At 39.6% G+C, this 13,046-nt stretch overlaps 1 protein-coding gene across 24 annotated transcripts in view; it reads right to left on the reverse strand.

The window, feature by feature from the left end:
- Positions 1-13,046, reverse strand: part of LOC141577158 (trafficking protein particle complex subunit 9-like) — a 138,381-nt gene that overhangs the window by 15,622 nt on the left and 109,713 nt on the right. For 23 of the 24 annotated variants that reach the window (XR_012505816.1, XR_012505815.1, XM_074361294.1 and 20 more), the window contains 3 exons: positions 11,224-11,407; positions 10,270-10,469; positions 9,844-9,967 (listed from right to left, as the gene is read on the reverse strand). The gene's annotated coding sequence lies outside the window, so the exon portion shown is untranslated. The remainder of the gene's footprint in view (positions 1-9,843; positions 9,968-10,269; positions 10,470-11,223; positions 11,408-13,046) is intronic. The other variant, XM_074361285.1, reaches the window with a different exon arrangement.

Consider the following 13,046-nt stretch of genomic DNA (forward strand, 5'->3'; position numbering starts at 1 on the left):
TTTGTGCCCATCTGCCTCCTCGGGGGGTCCAGATGAATTTGGGTGAGTCTCTCTTGGTTCTCGGAAATCACATATTGTTTGATGATCCTGAGTTTTATTTGGCGGTGTTTCCAGGTAACTGGCCCTCCAGTTGAAAGATACTGTGGTGAATTACCCACCCAGTGGAGACATACTGGGTGGGGCCTGGTTGAAAGATAACGGGAAATACCCACCTTGCGGAGACGTCCGATGTGGGGCTGGTGGAAACATACCAGGAAAATACTCACCCAGTGGAGACGTCCTGAGTGTGTCCAAGTTGAAGGACACTGGGTTCAGGGCTGAGTGGTTAGGTAAGTGGTTGGTCTAATGTTTTCCTCAATTTGGTTACCTCCTTTGAATTTTTCAGGATAAAAGTAAAACTCTTATGAGTAATCTTTCAACTCCAAAAATGGGACCCTCCTCCTGGCTGGTAGCAGCTTTCTCTGGTGACAGAGAATCTTGCAGGAGTGGTAGAGGCAAAGACTTCATGCCATAGAGTTGTCCCTGAGGGAAATCTTACTAGCAAATTTATTGTGAGAACCCGACCTTACAATGTGGAATAGAACTTTCAAAAAAAATAAAAAACAGAAAAGAAAAGAAAAATGACAGATTGCCAGCCTCCAACTATTACCCCAGCCAGGTTTATGTACGTACAAAACTTACAGCATTAATTGGGAATTAGAAAAAAAAAAACCTCACTATGAAAGTAACTAACCAGGCCTGATAAAAACATTTTTTGGAATTCTGAACTTATACAAACAAAATTCCCGTTAGGGGGAACTTGGATTTCTCTTCCTGTGTCCTTGAAATGTAAACGTTTTATCTTTCTCTGGGTTTTTAAGTGTGTGTATGTATGTATATATAAGTTTACTTTTTTTTTAAAGGAAACCTTGGACTCTGCCATACAAAAGGTTCAAGTATTGTGTACATATGGTGGCCACGCAAATAAATTGGGATTCTAAGCAATTCTTTGTACCAATTGTCAGATATTTTGCCATCTTAAACTTTGTTTCATCAGCCTGGACCACAAAGGCCTTTAGCTTTTGAAGAGTAAACCTTTGAATTTTATTTAGGCAACACCCCCACTCTCATGTGGAAGAGCCTCTTCATCTTATTGGTTTAAAATCACTATATATATATTATATATATATATTATATAATAATAATATATATATTATTATATATATATATATATAAAATGATGGCCATATGATGGATCCTTTAATTTGGAAAAACTTTTAAATTGGTGAGAGTTGAAAGAGATCTCATTATAAACAGCTGTTTTATTGGTATCTATTAAAATCAATTTTAAAGGTAGAAAATATATCTAATGTTTAAGCTAAGAACTTAGTGAAAAAAATAAAACTGGTTTGAAAAGCTACATTTGTGTTTTTCCTTTCCGATAAATGGTTCTAGGGATGCTAATAAAAACTTAGAATAATTAATGTTAATTAGGTTGAATAACTGGAAAAAGGATTGTTAAAATGTCGAAAAAAAAAGATAAGGGGCTTAACCCAAGTGGATAAATATTTTTATATGATTATTTTGAATGAGATAAATAAAATGGACATTTTTGGATTTAGGTACAAGGTTTTGATACTACACTACATAAAGTAAAAATAAAGGGCCAAAGAGATCACCTACTGCCCCCCAACATTAAAGTTCAAACAAGTCCGTTTTATTTGCCGCAGTTTAAAATATATGTATATATAGACTGAAATACTTGATCAATGATTGGGACAACAGACCAATTAATCAAATTAAAAATTGAGAAGGGTCTAAGCTCTTTGGCTGAAACTTGGGCATCCTAGAGACTTTTCTATAAAATTAGATACAATGCACACACACAAAAAAAATGGCTTCTGGCACTCCTTCTATAAATAAGAATTATTGATTTAAACATAAATATAAAAATTAAAGGTATAAGATTTAATAAAATTGAGATAAAAGTTTGTAAAATTGGTATATTTAAATGGTCTTTATATAAACCTTTTGCTTAATTATGTTGTGGGATAGATCTGTTTCAATGGAAAAACGCTTCCCCTTCCTGGTTTTATAAGTCTGGGCACAAATCTGTCCCTCAGAAAATATTAATTGAACAAAGTAAAAGAAACCAACAGAGTTACATGAGCCGTCCAGTATAACGTAAAACTAAAAACTAATATTCAGTGGCTAATAAAAAAATATAATAAGAGTTTTACCCTGGGTTTAACTTATAACTCAAGGAAAAGAGACCTTACTAAATGCCTTATGCAAGCTTTGGAAAACATGATAAATTAAACCTTAAGGTTTTAAAAGATGGAATTCTTTGTTTACAGCTCTTCTCACTGATAAAAAAAATGCCAATTAAGGAGAGAAAATTGGGTCTGGGTGACAGAGCAGTTCTCTGGGGAATTGGAAGATTGTGTCTTTGTCTTGCAGATCAGAAATGGAAATACAGCAAACAGTGACCTAGGACTGAGCCTAATTAGCTCAACGAAATAAAACTTAAGGCCAAGAAATTTTTGGCATTTTAGAACTCAGAACTCTGACGTGTCCTTCAGACTTTGTCAAGAAATCTTAAATGTCTGTTTCATAAATAGCAAGCCTCAGTGATTTGAGCAAGCAAATTCACTTTACTCCAACTATTATTATACCTATCTTATAAGTAAGTTTTAAAGTGAAGCTATGAGATCTCTAGCTTTGGTCTGTTTATAAGACTGTGTACACATTATTGATGTGAGATATTTCTACAGCTAAAAAAAATCAAAGTCAAAGAGATCTGCTTAATTGACGTAAAACATAAGAGCTTGAAAATTAAGTATTTTTAAAATAAAAACTGAACAAATTGACTTTCAGCGTCACGTGAACTGGAAAATATTCAATATTAAGATAATATTTGATAATGTTTAATTTAAGAATGTTCTAATTAATATAGACATCTTTAAAGTCATCAATATTAAGTATAATGCATTTACTGTACCTAGGTTTAATGAAAGTCAAATAAGATCCTGTTATATCTGTTGCAGAATTGTCAAGAAAAAAAACAGTAATGTGGTGTGGTAAAATTTTAAGTAAATTAAATGCAAATGAGATGAGAGCTTTGGGTAAATTTTTAAAATATATTTTTAAAATGTATGCTTAAGATAATCTCTAAATGTTTGGTATCTTTAAATTCTAGAGTTGTGCTAAATTAAGTCAAATGATAGGATTTTATTAAATAGCTATGCCATTTTCAGATAAAATAAGATTGATATATGAATTACTTTACATATAACTTCCTCTTACAGAGAAAATAAAGGTGTTTAGAAATACTACTAAATGGATGATGCCACACTGAAATAGTCTCAATTATTAAGGGAATGATCTCAGTATCCTAGGAAAGTAAGTTAAATGTGTAAAGGAAATAATAAGAATGGAATTATATTTTGTTAATGAAAAATAGTGACTTTCTTCTGAAGCTGGTTACTTCTGAATGGAAGAGAAAATAAGGGACACACTAATATGAGTATAGAAAGCTATGGAAGGCTTGTGGAAGAGGAACCCTGAGGAAAGAGTTTCATACGTGGTCGGAATTGGCTAAGTTTAGAATCAACTTGGGCAAAGTAAATGAAACTTAGAAGTAAGCAGGTACAAGACTAGATTTGGTTTTCTCGCTGTTAAGAGGAAAAAAATTTCTTAAAATGTTAATCCACCTTCAGTAACAGATTGTAAAACTTCTTATACCACTTAACTGATCTGTTCTGCCATTACCTTTGATGCATTTTCTTGTTAATGAATTAGTACTACGTTACAGTGATCTATATGTTTATCTGACCAAGTGTTCTGAAATCTTTAACAAGCTTCCCAAATATCAATTTCTAATTAAAGTTCTTTTAATCTCCAGTTAAGTTTGGGATGCTACAGAGGGACCCTGAAACATCCCAAAGAGAGATTTTAATCTAGTAAATTTCATTTGGCATGTTAAATAACACGGTATTGTCAAATGAATAATAAATCTTCTAAGGTTATATTGTATGAGAAAATATTATTAATATAGATATTGTAGAAATTATATGGACTCCCTAAAATTCTGGTATATCTGAAATGTTACCAGTGATAATTCTGGGTATAGTGACCAGGTTTCTTTATCGATTATAGTGTAACGGTGTTTAATCATGATTTTAAATCTTTTGTCATTTATAGACAGTTAATGGTTGTCTTCTGATGGTTTTGCAAAATGCTTGCTCTTCAAGGAGATTTACTGATTTCTAATAAATTTCCAACTATAGCAGTGAACTAAACTGGGTAAGAAATTTTAAATTTCCAATGAAAACTGTGATTAAAAGAATTAGTTACATGGGACTGAGTAAACTGGTGAATATGGTTATAATTTTTGATTTTGTTTAAAATACTACTGGCTTTTAACCTGTTTCCCAGACATAAAGAATCTCTTCTCTTTAAGCTAGCTATGATTCAAAGCAATTTGATAAATTATACCTATGTAATCAGACTTGGAACAGTTATATTTTCTCTCTATCTGATCCCTCAATAGACTAAAAACTCTTAGGTCCCCAGTGGCTCTATCAGACAAATGAGGAAGATCATCTCCTATCAGATATAAGAATCTCAAGGTATTTTAAGGATTTTAAAGAGAAAAGAATTTACCTAAATCTGTAAGGCAGAAATCCATGACAAGCCCTTGACGGGGCTTTCCTGGCCTTAGCAAACCTTATTAACATTCTACACTGAGACTCCTAATTAAAAGTTCCAACACAGCCAATTTAAAAAAGCCTATATGATCAAATAATCAGACAACTTGTAAAGCAATTAATCTTGACATGGTTTTATTTGAGAAAAATGAGGGTAACTTTAGAGAGAAAAAAGATTATATTTTAGTGGATATTAAATTCTAGCTTTGTTAATTGACTTCCGTATTTACTAACACACTTCCCAATCATTCCTTGCTGTTATGTCACATTGCTGTACAGTTTAACTGAATTATTAATAGGATACTCTAGCTTTGTTTCTGAAGCTCACTAATCTATCCTTGGGTAAAGTTCCAATGCCCCATGACCTGCAGCCAGGGGATTATACAAACTGGAACAGGCATGACTTAAAGAACTGTCTCCAACCTGAATGGAAGGACCCTTTATCAGGTACTCTTAAATAGACCATACAAACCAAAGTTGAAGGAAACGGACTTTCGGGTTCATTTCCTATCAGAAATAGCCCCTGCAATGCACTGGCCTATAGAGCACTGCTCACCTTAAAACAATGCCCAAATGGAGAAAAAGCTACCAGGCCAGGATGAGAAGAAGACGATATCTGAGGTAGACAGCTGACCCAAGACACCGTACCAGGCCTGCATAAAAATTACTGTGATAATTTCTCCTACCTTTGATTATGAACTACTCCAATTGTTAAGTTTATGGTAAATTACCTATGTCTAGTTCTTCTGTGTTACCTTTGTGAGTTTCCCTACTCCAAGGCTCTAACTAGATAGCCCTCAGAAACGTTATTCTAAAAAGAAATTATAGTTCTGTTTAGGCCTCTGTTGATCTTACAAGGTGGGAGACCTCACCTGACCAATTAATACCTGCTCTGAGACTGACCATAAATATGAACTTTCTCATAAGATCACTCAAACTCAATCAGAAACACAAGCAAAATTTTAACCCCAAAATACAACTTCCCGACTATTAAATTCTTAATCGTGACTTTATTAACGTTACTAGCTGTATTACTTATATCCTATCTATTTTATAAAATTGTCTGTTACATTTCCTAAAGTGTAACTAGGCCTACAAAATTGATGATGACTAAACATCTTGAAGAAATAGATAAAATTTATAACCCTGAATAAAGTAATTGTAATAGTGTGATTCTAGGTATGGGAATGAGCAATGAAGGGAAAACACTTCCTGGATCATAACAAACAAGTAAGACAGGTGATCCAGAGAATTTTTAGTATCAACAGGGCCTGATAAAAAACTAGCACCTTGAATGGCAACTCAGAAGATTCTTCACCTGAACTAGGATTGAGCCATCCTAGCACCATGGGACAAAATTGGTCATGAAATGTCTCTCAAAACATTGGCAGAATTTAGGACCAAGGGGGAGCACTGTGAATGAAAATACTGCAACCATGTCAGTAAACAAAGAATGCTGAAACCAAGTCATCAGCGGCTGCTGCCACCCCCAAAGAGTGCATGCCTGCAGCCCAGCCTCTCAGCCACTCACAGTGGTGCCCTCTGAGAGGACTCAGAGTAAGAAAGGACAGGATACTGGCCCTAGATAGCTAGGTACTTGCCAAAGGGATGAATTCAATGACACAAATGTTTGCTTCCTCCCATACATAGAAAAGCACTAAATACTTGATCTTGAGATATCTGGTTTTCTTTAGATAACAAGCAATATTTTATTGTTCCAACTACCTGGTCTTTCTTGTAAAACTTCTATATATCCTAGCTCCTCCCCTACCTCTTGGGAGCAGTCCCTCAGAGTGATCTGAGAGGTTGCCATAACGGCTCGAGTCCTCCAGCCAAATAAAACATAACTCTTATCATTTAGGCTGAACGTTTATTTCAATGAAGTCCCAGAATAGACACAACTCATCAATTCTGTAATGGAACACACTGGATCAGGAAACAAAAGCTTGTTTTAGTCTGGAAAAACTACGGTTTCCTCTTTCTTCCTGACATTATACAATCCCACCAGAACTCATTTATTTGCTGTCTGCTCATCTGGCAACGAAACTCAGAGGAGTCAACTCAGCAGAGTGCTCTACTCGGGAGAAAACCCCGCAGCAGCACTGCAGGCTACCTGATTTCCCGCACTCTCTGCTGACCGTTGGTGTCCTCCGTGACAACCAGGAAAACAGAGCTGTTCCCAACAGCTGCGAAGTCCCACACGTTAAATAAATCATTTTAATTTATACGATATTTTACGTATATACCCATCTCTGAAAACAGATTTGCTAGAAGCCCAAATCTTCAGCATCAATCTGCAAAGGCAAATCCGGTCCGCAAGGGAAAACAAGACTTAAGACGAAGCTAAGGCGTCCAAAGTACTCTCCACGACCTAAGGCCTCCAAAGTCCCCTGCAGGACCTTCAACCAAACTGCCTGCAGGCCTGCAGCTGCAGGCGGCAACATGTCTGCTTTTAAAGCAACCCCTTCCTGCCCTCGGGCACTACAATGTCCCTCTACGCCCTCCCTTCTCAGGGTAAGAGCAGCCGCTGCAGAACCTCACAGGGCAGCACTGACAGGACTGGACACAGAGGATCAGAGCTAAACTAAGCCTTCTGATTACACGAGCTTGTCTCTCTGTCACTTTACAGACGAAGATATATATATAGAGAGGTGGGGTGATCTTGCTCAAAGTCACACAGCTAATAAGTGGCAAAGTCTATAACTCTGCTCCTCCCTCCGGCGTGACGCCCCAGCTGGGACGCCCACAGGGTTCTCTCATGCCTGCCTGACCAGTCCTTTACTGGCACTCATAAAACACCACAGGGTCTGACCCTTGCCTACTTTTTCAGCATCTTTTCCCTGCAGTCTCGCAGGAACAAGGCGGTTCGGGCCATTGTATGACTTCTGGCTCCCAGAAGCCTCCGTGCTCAGGCTGGTCTTGCCTGTGCATCCAGCACCCTGCTCAGAGGCTCTTCCTCCCCTGCAGGAACACGTTCCCACTCTCCGCATGACACCCCCTCAGGGAAGCCCTCTTCTCACCCTCAGCTCAGCAGGTGTCCCAGGCCACATCCCGAGCTGCCCCATTAGGACTGCGGGTGCCTAGGTTTGCTAGTCAGACCAGCAGCCTCAGAGCCAGGGATTATGCCCGGGTCACCCTGCAAACTTACTGCCCGCCTCACAGCCCCCAGCCAGCAGGTCACCTGAAAGTCGCAGCAAGTGCCCCACCCAATCCCGAAGTCTCTTCATTTGCCAGCACCGCTGATGACTGGTCTCCAAACTTTGGTCAGTTTTGCACAAAACAGCAGCTTCCACTGTGAAGCAGGGGGTTTTCTCTTCTGCTCCCCATCCTTACTGGAAACGTCTAGGGAAATGAAAAGGCCTTTTCTCAACCCTTTTCTGATGACACCCACCCACCCACAATACTCACATGCTCAAGAGTTTTGGGTCTACCTGATTTTGTTTCCCTTACGCTAAGGGGCTCAAAACACTGCGGGATTCTTTCTGTTTTGAGGGTATTTTTACTCAGTTTATCGGCTTTAATCTGTTTTTTTCTCTCTCTTCAATATCCCTAGAAGTTGCCACTTCTTATTCCCTTCAGCAGCCTCCCTCCCAACATCTAGTCTAGGAAATCAGCTGTGATGAGGGGCCCGGGGGAAGTCACAGATGATGCAACTAAGGCACAGAGAGGTGACTTAATTTGCCCGAGAAGATCAGCTTCAAGCCCCAACACTGTGTGTCACGTCCCTCTGTTTAACTCTTATGCTAAGCAAGCGATCTATTTGTAGATTATGGTTATAAACAGATGAGGTATGAAAATACATACAAGGACACACATCAACTCTAAGATGTTCATTATCTCCACTATTTTGTTTCTATTTATTTTATTTCTCTTAAAAAAAAAATTAAGAACCTCTGCAGTCAATATAGCAAAATGTTACTGGGCTTTAAATACAGAATATAGAGGTTTTAAGTGTGTCATTACTCATTCTTATTTGTATGTTCACAAGACAAACTGATTTGAAAGTCTCTCTCCCCTCCCCCTACTCACTACTGGCTCTCACCTGAGCTCCCAAACCACACATCTAACAGCCTTTCACTTTACCCACAGCTGTACTCATCAGTTATCCCCCAGAACTCCCTCTACAGCTTTCCCTCCTCAGAGCACAGCAGGATCATCACTTACCTCATTAATCCACCCAGAAACCTGTTCCTTCCTCCATCCTACCTTCACAGACAGCATTCATCCTTTTCTTTTTACCATCTAAACATGCCTTCAATCTGTTCGCTTTTACCCACTGACCATCCCACCGGTCAAGTGGAAGCCACCAACACTGCCCACCTGGACTCACGAGTCTCCCAAGTGGCCCCAAAGCCACTCTCCCCTACTTGAGACAAATGGGATTGTGTCACTCCCACGCTTTTAGGACTGATTTCAAACCCACTGTTCTTAGAAGAAAGTCAAGTTCTTCACCTGATGAAGGTCTTGCCCATCAAATTGTCAGCTCAGGGAGGGGAGGACACGCCCTCTTCCCTAGGACCCGCCCTCTGGCAGAGCATCAGCTTGGGAGGACCTGCTGAGCTACACCAGCCTGTATTCTAACCCTGGTCTTGAGTTCTTAGCAAACTGCTTCACTTATCCATACAAATCCAAGGTAGATTAGAAAGATATTAGATGTTGTGCTAGACTATTGATTTGGGGATTTTGCACTAGCAACCTGCAAGTACATGTTCTAATGATTCTGTCTTCTTAAAACCACACCCAGATTTAAGTAGTATTTTTGGAATGTCTTCGGAGTAAATGGGACTGTAGTTTTACAGACTTTATGTTTTATACCATGAACAACCCGGACAGGGTCACAATTTGAACCGCCTCAGAAGTGACAGAAGACAGGTGAGAGGCACAAAGCAACAGGTCACAAAGATGGTAAGAGCAAAGTTGTTTCTCCAACCCCCCAAAAAATTTTTGAAAGAACCGAAAACTCTGAATTTTGTAAGTAAAATACTATCATATAAAGAAATAAAATAATCCTCTTCATCAGGGTTTCAAGATCTGACTCCAGAATTTTTAGCATGCCATATTGAATCCAAGCACAGAAAAATCAGATGGACTAGTGGTGAGTAAGTTCCAGGAAAACTGCAGTAATTCCTCCACTTGTAAAAGGACATAAACTCACCTGTCGAAGATGAATGTAAACCGCATTCTGGAGAAATTCGGTAGCTCCCAGGGTCCGCTTCTGGATGGCAAGGACATGGACAGCTTCGAAGCATGCTTCTAACTCAGTCACCAGCATTCTTACACTGCAGGGGGAAACGGAGGCCCTCAGTCAAGAGCAGAGGTGTTCCTGTCGTGTCTCGCAGGCCGTGCCTCGGGGACTCAGTGCCCTGTAGCAGCCCGGCCCCAGGCGAGGACCCGCAGCATGGCCCACCCAAGCAGGAGGTACACTGTGCTTGAGAAAGCCCATCCCCGATGGGGGCAAGAGTGGCTGGTGGTTTTGAGTGAACATATAAATGCCCATAGAAATATGCCTGCATTCATTCAAGTGATACAAGCAACAGTAGCAGTCTATTTAACAAAATTTCAACTGTCAGTGGAAATTTACCATTCCTTTCCACTTGTCCCCTGCACTCTGAGACAGGCTTAGGCTCTCTCACACCGGCAGCTCTGATGCAATAGTTGTGAAGTCGTTTTACTTTGCTGCAAGTGTCCTCGCTCCCCGTGTGGCTGTGACTGTCGTCTCTTAACACAGTCAGATGTCTTCCTGAATCTCTCCCTGCGTTCCTTGCTCCTGCTCCTCAGATCCTAAGATAAAGGGCAAGTGAAGACACATGACCAGAAAAGGCACCGTGGACTTGAACGAAGTCCTCAGTGATCCCCTATGTGAGTGCTGCCCACCCCTTACCTTCGATTCTCAAGGTTCTGCCCAGGGTGACATCCAGACAGGAAAGCGTCCTAGGCCAATTTAAAGCTGTGTGACTTGGGCCCTGGGACAGGTGCAGGAGCTGGTTCCAGAGCCGTGCCCCTCCCCACCTCTGCTCCCCTCTCTCCCAAGGACCCACTGCCAAGCCCCCAGGTTCCCTGATATTCTGTCCTTCTCTTCTAATCTAATCCAAGCCCTTTTCCTCTTCCTTTATTCCCTAATTATCACCAGCTGAAGTGGTTTTTCAGTCACATTATCTGAAAAAATTTCCGGCAGCTGAAAATGGTCTCCAGAGGTCAATGCCCATATGCTGGTTCCTGAAGAGAGCCCCTGGTTATGGGGTCCCTCACCAACACCCACGGGGCATCAGACATGTTGCAGAGTCGACCACCCCCAAAAAGAGTTTGCTGTGACCCCAATGCCCACACAGAATCCCTGCTCTCATAAATGTATTTGGCCCACTTATCCGTTACTAAGAAGCAAAAGTAAAAAATTGCTCATGTTTCTTACTAAAATTATTTATGTGGTGGAAAAAGAAATTGTAATAGAAAAGAATAAATTTGACTGCATGTTAGATCTGTTCATTTGGCTTTAAAACTTTGCTGTTTTCTAGGCTCAGACTTGGTATCTCTGTACCTTTTGTAAAAGAAAGTTGCCTTTAGCCTGAAATATCCAGGAGAGCCTATTCTCCGGGCTCTGATCTTTCACGATGTTAACTCTTCTGCACTTATGTTGAGATGGCAAGTTGCAAAATAGAAAATCAACTTTGGTTTTTTTTGGAGGTTTAAGAGGGGCACCATGATTTGACCCACGTGGACAGCTGCAAGAACAAAGAATTCCAAGGAGAAACAATTCGTACCGCAAGAAGTTTGCAACAACCAACCACATCCCCGCCCCTTTTTAGTATAAAAGCGGACTGATTTCTGACTTGGGGGAGACGGTTCTCCAGCATGTCATTCAGCCATCTTCTGGGTCTGCCAGCTTTTCAAATAAAGTCACTATTCCTTGCTCCAACACCTCAATCTCCCGATTTATTGGCCTGTCATACAGCAAGCAGTACGAGTTTCGACTTGGTAACAAGATGACTGCATTGGAGGTAGTATGTCTCCACTCTTTCCTCGTTTCCAATATGTAACATTCACATCATTTATGATCTAGTTCAAATAATTCATCAAAGACAACCACAAAAAGAAACTACACTCACCTAGCTATGAACACTGAAGTCACAACCTATCAATTTTATATGCTGTTTAACAACACAACTAAAAAACCTAACATAGGGAATTGATTCCACAGAAATAAAATTATTTCTACTCCTTCAAAACCTTTTTTTCTTTACTATTTTATTTTGTTTTGCATATTGAAAAGAAAATAAAAGACAAATCATTTTATTTCACGTATTTTGTTATAGCTACATAATTTAAATACTACAAAGATATTTAAATTGCAATAAAAAATTGTTCATATATTGTACAAAGATATATACACAATCAATGTGGATAAGGAAAGGAATGGACATTTACTAAAAATCCACTGCACATCCAGTTTTTACAAGCATATCCTGGAATATAAGCTCTATGATCCAGGGGTCCCCCACCTGCATTCTCACTGCTGAGTCCCTTAGTAATCTTCTACCAAGGCACCAGCATAGAACCACGCGATCAGTATTTTAGGTATAAATGAGGAAATTAGCTCATTCAATTCTAAAACAAAAACCCTAAAATAAATACTGAACTTATTTACAGATAAAGAAAATTGGACACAAACAAGTACATTTTCTTCCCCAAGTTCACAAAGCTAATAACTGGTAAAGGCAAGATTTGAACTCATCTGTCTGATTCTAAAAACTAAGGTGGAAATCCCTTTCGACTGGGGAGGGTCCAGCAGCACAGCCTATCACCCTATCTTTGTTCAGATCTAGCCTTAGACAGCCTGAGACAGCACCCCATTCCTATGGAACTTGAGGGCAAATGATAACAATAAGGATTTTATATCCAGTAGTTTCTTAGGTATCATTTATATAAACTGTCAGCAGGACAGCAGAAAAACTCTGGGAAATATGAGTGGGTCCAGGGCTTTTTGCTGATTAGAAACTCAGTCTTTCAGGACAGATTGACCTTCCCATGAGAGGCCACACGGACCTAAACTAAAGACAGCTGAGCAATGAAAACTAGCAAGACCCTGGAACTCAAGCAAGAAGGATCCCTGCCATCTCCCTCCCTGTTGCCTCTTCATCCACGTGGACACGAAGACAGAAGACCCGGGTTCTTGTCCAAGTTACACCATCATGGATTCTCACCCATAAAATGTTACGACTCTATGCTGTCCTAAGTCCTTTCCAACTCAAATATTTTGACACCAATATCTCAGCAGAATGTCTATGTCTCCACATCCTCTCTTTTATAAGAATAGTTCTATGGCCACAAAGCAGAAATCCAATTAAAAACACCATGCACTAA

Source organism: Camelus bactrianus, chromosome 3 (assembly GCF_048773025.1).
Source record: "Camelus bactrianus isolate YW-2024 breed Bactrian camel chromosome 3, ASM4877302v1, whole genome shotgun sequence".
Classification (NCBI taxonomy): Eukaryota; Metazoa; Chordata; class Mammalia; order Artiodactyla; family Camelidae; genus Camelus; species Camelus bactrianus.